This window comes from Marmota monax, unplaced genomic scaffold (assembly GCF_021218885.2).
Source record: "Marmota monax isolate L192 unplaced genomic scaffold, Marmota_monax_Labrador192_F-V1.1 WCK01_AAM20220418_F8-fsc00714, whole genome shotgun sequence".
Taxonomy (NCBI): Eukaryota; Metazoa; Chordata; class Mammalia; order Rodentia; family Sciuridae; genus Marmota; species Marmota monax.
Genome location: NW_026694034.1, coordinates 169,822 through 182,461, shown reverse-complemented (window position 1 = coordinate 182,461; position 12,640 = coordinate 169,822). Strand labels below are relative to the sequence as shown.

At 38.8% G+C, this 12,640-nt stretch overlaps 1 pseudogene; it reads right to left on the bottom strand.

Moving 5' to 3' along the window:
* Positions 1-7,150: 7,150 nt before the first annotated feature.
* Positions 7,151-11,635, bottom strand: LOC124106466 (keratin, type I cytoskeletal 10-like; annotated as a pseudogene).
* Positions 11,636-12,640: the final 1,005 nt, after the last annotated feature.

Genomic DNA, 12,640 nt, shown 5'->3' with positions numbered 1-12,640 from the left:
AATTGTGCTGCTACGAACATGGATGTAGCAGTGTCCCTGTAGCATGCTCTTTTTAGGTCTTTAGGGAATAGACCGAGAAGGGGAATAGCTGGGTCAAATGGTGGCTCCATTCCCAGCTTTCCAAGAAATCTCCATACTGCTTTCCAAATTGGCTGCACCAATCTGCAGTCCCACCAGCAGTGTACAAGTGTACCCTTTTCCCCACATCCTCGCCAGCACTTGTTGTTGTTTGACTTCATAATGGCTGCCAACCTAACTGGAGTGAGATGGTATCTTAGGGTGGTTTTGATTTGCATTTCTCTGACTGCTAGAGATGGTGAGCATTTTTTCATGTACTTGTTGATTGATTGTATGTCCTCCTCTGAGAAGTGTCTGTTCAGGTCCTTGGCCCATTTGTTGATTGGGTTGTTTGTTCTCTTATTGTCTAATTTTTTGAGTTCTTTGTATACTCTGGATATTAGGGCTCTATCTGAAGTGTGAGGAGTAAAGATTTGTTCCCAGGATGTAGGCTCTCTATTTACCTCTCTGATTGTTTCTTTTGCTGAGAAAAAACTTTTTAGTTTGAGTAAGTCCCATTTGTTGATTCTAGTTATTAACTTTTGTGCTATGGGTGTCCTATTGAGGAATTTGGAGCCCGACCCCACCGAATGTAGATCGTAGCCAACTTTTTCTTCTATCAGACGGCGTGTCTCTGATTTGATATCAAGCTCCTTGATCCATTTTGAATTAACTTTTGTGCATGGTGAGAGAAAGGGATTGTTTCATTTTGTTGCATATGCATTTCCAGTTTTCCCAGCACCATTTGTTGAAGATGCTATCCTTCCTCCATTGCATGCTTTTAGCCCCTTTATCAAATATAAGATAGTTGTAGTTTTGTGGATTGGTTTCTGTGTCCTCTATTCTGTACCCTATAGAGGTTTTTTATACGAATCACAGTTGTGAAGCTGGGTACCTCTGTGCAGTACTGGTAGCTATGCCCATATTTGTTTTAGAGTTTACTTCCCACCTTTTAATCGTTCAATTTGTGCTGCTCTCCATGGTTCAGTCCAAGAGCCACATCTTTCAGTGAATCTTCCCTGATAAGCCATTATAATTCGTATTCCAACATTGGCTTGCCCATGATCTCCAGCCCCTGACACATACTTCTATTGTGGCATGTATCATGGGGGACAGTTTTGACTGATTTAGCTTTTTATTTGCAGGACCCAGCACATGGCCTGACATTTGGTGTTCAATTGTGTTTTCTGAATAAATGAGTGAACTTGATCTATTGGGTTAAACTTTCAGGGGCTCCAAACCCTTCCCTCTTCCTGGCAGAGTTCTGAAAAGGCTTCCCTGCTGGAGTTCCACAGTGCACCACACCCTTGACATTGTCCAGAAGGCTTGATCTTTCTCTGGCACAGCTGTTTCTGCTGCACTTTTCTTCTGCTTTATTCATGGAAGGAAGGGTTCTTTTTGCATTGGTGCAAAACACCATTGGTGTTGGCAGCTTTTCCTGAGCTTCCATTTCAGTACTTGCCTTCTCTTACCTCAGTCCCAGAGAAACATGGAAACAGTGAATGAATCGGAAAGCACTGGAGGGACCCTCTCTGCCTGCATTCACATTTAGAAGTATCCTCACTGGCTCTGAACCAGTGTCTTAGGTTCTAAAATCACCTGCTGGGAGGGAGGGAGCTGCTATTACTGGAGGTGAGAGGACTCTTGTAGAAGGTTGGGACCACCATTAACTGAGTTTAGATATTTTCCATAAATGAAGTAGTGAGTGTGGAGAGCTAGAAAAGTTCCTAACACATGGGAGACCCTGGATGACATGGCTGCTCTTTTTCTTTTTTAAACTCAGCCTTTCTGGATTTGCCTTGGGAGGTGTGTAGGCATTAACTCACTCATTTTGTTACTCACTTAACCAATATTTATTGCGCCTTTGCTATTTGTGTGATGATAACTGTGCTGGGCTTGGGTTTATAGTGATGGATAAGGCAGACATGGTCCCCATTTCACTGGGATTACAGTCTAGTTTATAGAAGGACTTCCCAAAGAGTTCCTGGGGAACATATGCTGACAAGTTTTTTTTTCCTACAGGTACTCTTCATGTGCAAGGAATGAAAGCTTAGTTCTCAGTCTCAGTGAAGGGAGACAGTCCTCTAGGGAACATTGTGTGTGTGTGTGTGTGTGTGTGTGTGTGTGGTCATCACAGTGATAGGATCATTCCTGGCATGTGGTTGGGCAGGGGGCAAGAATGCCAGCTATCCAGAAATTCACTATACAGTCTGACACAAGGACTTGTCCTGTGTTCCACATGACTTTTGAATCTCCCATGGGACATTCATTGAAGTGAAAATCTTATTTATAATGATCTGTCTGGAAACTAGTTCCAGTTTATAACGCCAAATTGCAAGGAATTCTGTCTGCATGGCTGTGACCAAAATTTTCACTGTGTTTGCACTAATATATGTTGTACATCGAGCTACAGTACAGCACATATATGAAGGCATGCGTTTATGTATCGTTTAAGGTAAGTAATATACTCATTGGGCACATCAGAATATTTTTATTGACTAGGAGTCTGTAATAGAAAATGTCTAGAAATCTGTGCTCTATAAGAAGGAGCTCTAGGCTCAAAAATCAGAGATCCTGGGTTCAGGATGTAAGTCTGCCATTTGCTGTGTGTGAAGCTTTGTGCAAGTCATTTAGTATTTCTGAGCTCTGCATAGGTCCCAAGGTGGTGCTGAAGATGATTTCTACATACAGAGATAAGCACTTTGATAATTGTAAACATCTACCTGTACATACAGAGTGTCATTGTTCTCTGTATCATTTGATAACAGAAGCAAAGACTTCCTTACTTTGGTGTGTCCTCATCATATAATACAGTATCCTACACATAAAGAATAATTATATACGTATGATTCTAAAGAGTATTTATGATCATTAGAGTCTTGTAGCTATGTGAATACCTTTCCCTTAATTAGAATGAAGTAGAAATTCCATTGTGATTATTTCATTTCTTCCATCTCAACATAGTTTCCACAAATATAAATAAATGTCATGCATTTTGTCCCTACCAAGATGGGACATCTTGGTCTTTGTCACCAATTTTGGAGAAGATAATCAGTTCTACTAAGACAGTAGATGAAAAGGAAAAAAGAGCAATTACCTACTAGCTCCCTGAATCTCTTCCCACCAGAAATGAGAAGATTGAAAGTTTGGTTTGAATCTGAATGTAGACCCCCTGTGGACATTTCAGAGGGCATAGGTTGCTAGGGATGATTTCAATTGTATAGGAAATATTGCATTTTAAAGCTACCATAGCAACCTGGGATTAATTCTGTGTAGTGCGTTCTGTCCTCTGAGTGGCTATTTCCGCTATTTATGGGCTCTTTGAGGTCACTATTTTATCCCCATTACCTGGCACAGTGCCTGATGCTGCTAAATGAATGCTCAACCAACCAATAAATGGTGTGCACTGTGAGCTAAAGTCTGGGGTAGACATTAGGTTCCTTTTAGATCAATAACTGGAGTTATTTTAAGAAGGCAGAAAGACAATGGACAGGTTTGGGGAGAAGGAGGTGAAAAGGAATGAGTGATGGGCAGCAGGGAGAACGTTATTTCATTGTTTTCTAAAAAGGCAATTTGGAAGATAAACTTCTTATAGAAGAAAAAAAAGACCTCAAGAGGGAGGTGACATGGAGCTTGGAAGGGCGAGGATACATCAGAGAGGAGACGTTGCTGTGAGCCTGTTTCTCTTGGCTGCCTATCAAGTAGCAATTACCTACCAGCTCCCTGTATCTCTTCCCAACAGAAACAACCTAGTTATCCAAATATGACTCATCCACACCCCCAAACTGACTTTGATAACAAGATACCAGAAGAAGCAGGGGGAAGAATTTTAAAGATTGTATGCATGTTATGACTCTCATCTTTTCTTTCTCATACCAGCCTTGCAGGTATAAGCTGATGTGATTATAGACAGTCTATGGTTCAGCTTTACTTAATTCCTAGGCTCTTTAGATTAATAAGAGTATGACTCAGAAAGCATGGTCATTAAAATGTATTATAATGGAAATTATTTATTTGTGCCATTCCTTGTTATAAGGACATTCCATACTTTCCAGTTGTCAGAGTATAAGCTTTGTTTTTGGAGCTAAAAATAGAGTAGAAATCGACAACATTTAACACACTGAAAAATGAAATGTTCAGTCACAATTTGTTTATTTTCACTTTTTAAAAAGGAAAGGTTATTGAGGTTTAAAACCCCTGTGAACTTTATAGCAAACGTATAACTCAATTAACTTCGACACATTCAGTTGTATTGTAGCTACCAGAAACAAGGTGGAGAACATTTCCATAATTTTGAGAAGTTCCCTTGTACCCCTTTGTGGTGAACAACCTCTGGCAACCTCTGGTCTGTTTCCTAATTTTCCAGCTTGACTTATTTAAGAATATCATATAAACGAGATGCAGCACATTAGCCTTTGAGTCTGGCTCCTTTGACTTAGCTTAATGCTTTTGAATTTTCAGCTTGTGGTTTACAGTAGTTTCTCATCATATGTGGTTTTGCTTTGCATGGTTTCAGTTACTCACAGTGAAGTGAGGTCCAAAAATATTAAATGGTAAATGTCAGAAATAAATAATTTACAACTTTTAAATTGTGTAATGTTCTGAGTAGTGTGATGAAATCTTGTGCTATTCCTTCTGGGGTGAGAATTGCAGTATACACAACCCATCCATTAGTCACTTAGAAGCTCACTTATCAAATTGACTGTTGTGGTATTGCAGGGGTTGTGTTCCTCAAATCCTTATGTTACTTAATAATGGCCCCAAAGTGCAATACTAGTGATGCTGGAAATTTGGATACACTGAAGAGAAGTTGTAAAGGTGAAAATTTATTATAGGTATGTGTGTATAGAAAAAAAACACAGTATGGAGTTCTGTACTAGCAGGCATTCACTGAAAGTCTTGCAATGTACTTCCCTTGGATAAGCGTGGGGAGGAGGCTATTGTTTTGTTTTTATTGTACAGATTAAAAAAAAAAAAAACTAAGGTTCAGAAGTAACTTCTCTATGTTAACATAATATGTAAATGTAATGCCAGGATATGAAACCCAGGGATCACTGACTTGAAAATTCGTGTTTATAACCCTGAGAAGGCACTTTCCCCAATTTCTACTGTCAAGATGCACTCCAGATGGGATATACTGGATGTACCTTTATTTAATCTTAATCAAGCTACCTCCCTGATAAAGGCGATACTAACAAAGGTGTTCTCCATTATCAAGCAAAATATCAAGTCATCATAAATATCAAGGCCAGTGTGCAAAATGTTAAGGTCTTTAGCAGCATTAGAGAATATTTGGGAGAAACAAGCTTTTTACTATGCAGTATAATTTCACATGGGTGACAAGTTGACTCTGCCAGTTTCACTGTGAACTGCTTAGCAGGATTCTACAACAATTTTAGTATCTGTAAAAATATGTACAGGACTTTAAAAAAACAGCTACAAGACAAAGCTATGTGGTAAAAATAGTGTTATGTGCTATTTAATAATTTAAAAAACTTATTTTTCACAAATACCAATGTTCTTGTCAAAATTATTTTTGACAGATTACATTTATTCAACCATTGTACCACAGTATCAGTCAAGAGAGTAATTCTTTATCAGGTACTCACTGTATCTGAGATAATTTAATATAAATGTTTAATGAGGTATTGGAGGATTGAAAAGGTATGAAGATCACTATGTATTGAGGCTTTTCAGGAATGAAGGTTTGGGTTGCCACTCAACTAGATAAAGAATTCTAACCAGCCAAGATCCTGGCTGGAGTAAGGAGGGAAGAATGGACAGAGACAAAGCTTAATACCAAGGACAACTGTCTCATGATAACTTGTCTTGAATCAATGTTATTGGATATGAAAACTTTTATTTCTGCAGGATAAGGACAATGCTCATCTCACATTATGAACAATGCAATCCATCCCAGGGATTTGGTTAACTTTATTAGACAATAGTTTCAAAGATCGTGTTTCTGAACAGCAGCCACTCCAGCACTATTACACACAGTAGGAACTCAGTCCTCACCCAGCAATACCTGTTTCAGGGCTTCACAATGAGGCATGTTGGGTCTTCAATGGGGGACTATCTTCTAATAAGAGAAGCTGGTACAAATGTCCACATATAAAGAGGTAGTGAACTACAGTGGAGAGCTTCTCAGATGTGGTAACACTTGGTATCAAGTTGGTTATGGAGCCTGGACTGTAAAGAAGTCCATTCATATTGAAATATGGCTCTTGTAATTGATTTGAGGGTAGTGTATAATGTAGAGGGAATCCCAAATGTCATGCTAACCAGGGTTCCAATCCTGGGAGAAACTGGAGCTCAACTCAAAGGTATTGAGGAAGGTTGCTGTTTGGTGGGCATGGGTAATCCAGGAGACCACCAGGGAACACAAGTAGTTTTAGGGGGACATATTAACTCTAGCCTCTTTTCTTCCCCTTATAGTATTACCTAGCAGAGTACTAAGTAAAGCCGGCTGGGTTATTATTGGCTAAGGGATGGCACTGGGCTAACCCTGAAAATACCAGGTCTTTAGTACTGATCCCTGGGGAGGATTGTGGAAAGCAGAGACCTAGAGTTGCCCCTTTGATCACACTGGCATCATCTGATAGACACCAAGTAATTTTGCCGGCCTTGATATTTTACTGGGCTGGTTAAGTTTGGAAAGTATCTTTTAAGCAATATAGCAATTGGAATGAAGTAATATAGGAATAAGGGCAGGCAAATGTTAGTAGACAACCAGAAAATGTGGAATTTCCATTTTTATTTTTTTGGGTCTTATTTGAAATATTTTAAACTTCCAGGACTGAAATAGTTTAAAGCCAAGAGAGATGGGAGCTTACTACATATTGCATATCTTTAAGAAAGTATAAGACTGGGGATTTCTGAACCTTTTTATTCAGTGAGATTGATTAATTTGGTCTGAGCATACCCACAAGATTAAGTAAAGAAAAACTCTGACAAATTCAGATAGTTTGCATCAGTAAGAAAGTTTATTGAAATTCATTAGTAAATGAGAACAGAAAGGTTTTCTTTTTTCTTTTTCCATGAAAAAACACTTTCTGGCAAAGTGAAAAGAAGAACTACAGAAATCACAAAACACCTTTTAGACACCTTATTTTCAAGGAGTGAACCTGTTTCCACAGACCATTAAGACAGAAGTGTTGAACATTTTGCCATGCATCTGTTATATAATGGCCTGTGCGAAGGGAGACTCTTTCGTCTTGATGCTACTTATTAGTAGTGCTTCTTGGTTTCTGATTCAACCATAGATGAAAGAACTCTACCATCAGGTGTCACTTCTTCAATAATTGTCTTGATCACTCTGGTTTTGTTAGTATCTGTGAATAATAATAAATAAATTAGAATTTAGGTTAAGCAATTTGTAGGTATCCTTGCTAATAAACATGCAAATATTCAAAAGGAAAAACGATATTGCACTTTTTAAGAAAGGAAAATTCAAATTTTCACATTAAAAATAATCCAATCAATGTTTACTCAAAAGTGCGTTTTGTTAAAAAATGCAAATGAAAACCCTAAGATTTTCATTTTTAAAAACAGCCCTAGAGCTGAAGAAGCACTAAAACCATCACGTAGAGTTAAAACTAATTCTGATTACCCCAGAGATTTTCTGCTGACCTTGGTCCCTTAGATGAGACCTCTCCAGCGGACCCGGAAGAGGAGGATTTGAAGCCTCCGCTTCCGCTCTGGCCTCCGCCAGAGCTGCCACCGCCAAAGCTGCCGCAGAGGCCGCCGCCGCCGGAACTGCCGCCGTGACCACCTCCACCGGAGCTGCCGCCACCGAAGCTACCGCCGTGGCCGCCGCCGGAACTGCCCCCGTAGCTGCCGCCGCCGTAGGATCCGCCTCTGGAACTAAGAGGGGTGAGGGTCCTAAGCAGTGATCTTGTAACAGTGGAAAAGGGTGGCTCCCTCTCTGGTGATTGTTATTTTAGTAGATAAGCCAAGGTTTTGAGAGAATACAGTACTGCCAAGCACGTGTTTTAAAACCCACTGTTTAAAACAAACTTAACTACACACAGCCCTGAGATTCATTCACTCCTTTTTCGGTACCCTGCCTCCTCCTTACACCTCCCTTCTTCCCATCCTCTGGCATTTCCTTGGGAGTTTGGATAAGCCTTGCTATTCATAATATTGAATGAAAACAATTGGGATTTTTCTTTTTTCCCCAGTTTTCCAATTACCTTCCCTCTCCTTCTAGCAGGCTGCGGTAGGTTTGAATTTCATTCTCCAGTCGGATCTTAATATCCAGGAGTTGTTGGTATTCAGCGTTCTGGCACTCGGTTTCAGCTCTAATCTGTTGCAGCTGTTCCTTCAGGGAGGTGATCTGGCCCTGAATCTGTGAGAGCTGCACACAGTAGCGACCTTCCGTTTCTGCCAAGGAGGCTTCCAGGGATTGTTTCTGAAAAGAGGATTTTGTTGTTGCTTAATGACCTCGTTGTTCAATTGGCATACTGAAGCTTATCAAATTATTTAATAAGATACTACTGGAGAAAAAGGGAAATGAATAAAATTAGTGTTTTATGTAATGGCAACATTTCAATCTCAGCACTTCATACTGATACTAATAGTTCTTTTCCTCCATTAGCATAGAGTTCCAGTTTTATTTCTGCTTTCTTATCCTCAGCTCTGTGTTTCTATGATAAAATGGAAGTCATGTCTCAAGACTTAACATACCAGGGCCAGTTGGGACTGTAGTTCAATCTCTAGACCTTGAACCGTGCGTCTCAATTCAGTAATTTCGGATTTGTGGCTGGACATTTGTTCAATGTTGTTATGGATTTCTGTAGTCAGTTCCTTGCTCTGGAATTATAAAAATGGGAAAATATGAGAAACCTCGGACATGACAACAGAACTTACATGGGCTTCACTGTGAAGGGTGGTTGACTTACCTTTTCATTGAACCAGGCTTCAGCATCCTTTCTGTTCTTTTCAGCAAGTTGCTCATATTGGCTTCTCATGTTATTCAGAAGTTCAGTCAGATCAACACCTGGGGCAGCATTCATTTCCACATTCACGTCACCAGTAGATACGTTCTGAAGGTCTCTCATTTCCTGTTTGAGGAACAAAAAAAGATTTAATGACTGCACCATGACCACAATGAACCTTTTGAAAAATTGGGGGAAATATAATTTTGTATCACCTCTTCATGGTTCTTCTTCAGGTACTGCAGCTCTTCAGTCAGGCTCTCGATCTGCATCTCCAGATCAGCCTTGGTGAGGGTCAGCTCGTCCAGCACCCTGTGCAGGCCGTTGATGTCGGCCTCCACGCTTTGTCGCAGGGTTACCTCATTCTCATACCTGCAACAAGCATGATACATATATTGGATACAATTCTTAAGAAGGAGTTGTATGTGGAAAAAGACTTTAAAAAATTTAGAGTTGATTTCATGTCCTTGCAATATTTACCATATACTAACTCACATAGGAAGATTAGCAATTACTTTAAATGCATTTTCTTCCTTTAAAGCTTACCAGGAAGGTAATTCTGAAATTGAAACTTTCTCAGATAATTCCAGTTCTGTCACTTTGAATGAATTCAGGAAAATGTAAATGCTACTATGGCATCTAAAGTCACTATTACAAACAATTGATGTATTTGTATTGATAGTATTGCACATTCAATTAGCTTACTTCATTCTGAAGTCATCAGCTGCCAGCCTGGCATTGTCAATCTGAAGCAGGACGTTGGCGTTGTCCGTTGTTAGGTTGAGGATCAGGAGGAACAGTCATTTAAGAAAAGGTCAGATGCAAATATGGCTTTTATAGTGGCATAGATAAGCTGCATTTTTATGTTGTTCTCTTCCAAAAACTTTTTGTGTGGATTATTTTTAAATATAAAATATTTTAAGCTTACCCACAAACTTAAATTTAAAAACCTATCTTGAAGTTTCTACACTATTCTATTTCTGTGTCATCCCTTTCTGAAAACTAACTATATGTAATCCTATTAATGTATTAGCCTCTTTTATACTTAGTGATTTTTATGTATTTCAACCAACTTTTGACTGGCTCACCCCTGTATTTGTTCCATTTGCTATAAATATTTCTAAATAGATATACTCTGAACTGGTAGGTACAATTCACAGATTCCCTGGAGTTAAGCAATATCCCAATTCCATAAAGGAGACTTCATGGATTTTGCAATGTTGCTATTGAATATGGCTTATTTGTTATCAGTCTTAATAATATTTTTGTTCTTATTCATTTAATATTTTTCAGCTCTTACATTTTTAAATGATCTGGCATATTTAACTGTGGGCTCATTATATGTTCATTAAAATCTAAAATTCCTTGTTAATCTGCATCATGTAAGACAGACAAAACACATGCTGGATGAAGATTGCCATGACCATACCTTCATTCAATTTATCCTTGATGAGACTGGATTTATTTGGAAGCAAGAAAATCACAGTGAACAGCTATATTATACTTAAGATTCATCTACCCATATTACAGGGATAGAATTAAATTTAAAGTTGGATTTTAAAATGCTCCTTACCTGATTTTTCAGTTCTTCAATGGTTTGGTAGTATTTGCTGTAGTCCCGAGGCTCCCACTGGCTTGAGTTGCCATGCTTTTCATACCACTCCTTGATTTTACCTTCCAGCTCATAGTTTGATTCTTCCAGAGCCCGAACTTTGTCAAGGTAGGAAGCCAGCCGGTCATTCAGATTCTGCATGGTTACTTTTTCATTTCCAGAGAGAAGGCCACCATCTCCTCCAAATCCACCACCAAAGCCTCCTCCATAGCCACCTCCACCAAAGCTGCCCCCACCGAAACTGCCACCTCCAAAGCTGCCTCCTCCATAGCCCCCACTTCCATAGCCCCCACTTCCATAGCCCCCACCAAAGCTGCTGCTTCCGAAGCCTCCACCAAAGCTACCTCCACCATAACCTCCTCCTATTCCTCCAAAGCCATCTGAAGAGCCCCCAAAACAGCCTCCACCAGAGCTCCCACGGCTAAAAGAGCCACCACTGAAGCCCCCTGAGCTATATCCTCCACCAAGGGAGCCTTTGCTGCTTGAAATTCTGAGGGATGATCCTCCTCCACCTCCTCCCCTCCACTGCGGGAGGAAGAGTACTGCTTGCTTGAGCTGTATCGAACAGACATGTTGATGCTGTTGAGCTCAGGGAGTGCCTGCTACCAAGGACAGTGGCAAGCCTTTATATACTGAGAGGGTGTGCCTCTCAGATGTTAGGGTTTGCTTACTTGCATGGTTTTCTTTTTGTCAACTTAGCATCTTTGACTCATGATTGCATAAATTATCTTCAGTAATAACCAATACCAATATGTATGCTTTTGAATATGCCCTAAGAAAAAACAGGAGATTTACTATGTTGAAATTGAAAAATGGGTGGAGTTCAGATGAGCATGTTTCATTATTCTTTTTGTCTTTTGAAGAACATTGGGCAACTATTAAAATCCTTTTTCCTCAGCATTAATTAAGTTTGCACAGAATGTTTGCAAAGTTTTGGGGAAAAAAATTTAGCTACAAAATTATGGTTAAAATAAGATTTAAATAATTTATGCTTTAAACTGTTTTAATTAATTGGAACAACAAGTAGCATGAAGACTACCAGAATCATGCTATAGTAAGAATATCTTGTAAAAACCTTTAACCAACCAAAAGAAAATAAAAACATATGGAAATAATTTAATTAGCATCCAAGAGTTGCTGCATATAAGAAGTAAAAGCCTAAAAAGCACAATTTAGGAAACTATATGTATGTGTGTGTGTTAGGGAATCTTTTATTTGGAGAGTGAAAATATATTAATATATATTTTTAAATTTTTTTAATTGTACATGGATATAATACCTTTACTTTATTTATTTGTATGTGGTGCTGAGAATCAAACCCAGGGCCTTGCATGTGCTAGGCGAGCACTCTACCACTGAGCCACAACCCCAGCCCATATATTAATATTTTGTCTAAAATATTGGAAGTAAATATTGATTGAGAAATTTAAAATTTAATGATTTCATTGTTTTTAACATTAAAAAATCTGAAATATGTAGGGTAGAAACTGGTCACACCAGAAATGCCAATCAAGTGATTTTAGAGTGGGAAATTTGTATCATGTATCTGCCAACCTGGGGCTGAGTTTCTACTAGGTAGGCAATCAATCAGTCATGCTTATCTAATGCAGCCCTAATAAAATTTCTGCACATGGAGACTTGGGTCAACTTGCTTGGTTGGCAATACTCTCTCTATGTAGTCATATATATCAACACTGAGAAGGTACCATATCCTGAGACATTTGGAACCCTCCGTGTCCTTGCCTTACAATAAACTATAACCACGAGTATGATAGCCAAAAAAAATCTGAAATATGACATAATCCTGGGTTATTTTGTTTCTAAATTCCTCATAATTAAATTTTTTTAATGAAGACTAGCATACAGAAATTCTTAGCACAAGAACCAAAAAATCTAATCTCAATACTAATTTCTAGTACCTTACAATAAGTTTTGATTGACCAGAAAAAGAGAATTTAGATACGGTAGTTTACAAGTAAATATTTGCTTGCAAAAATATATATCCATGGTAAAGAGTACTTGCTTAAAAAGT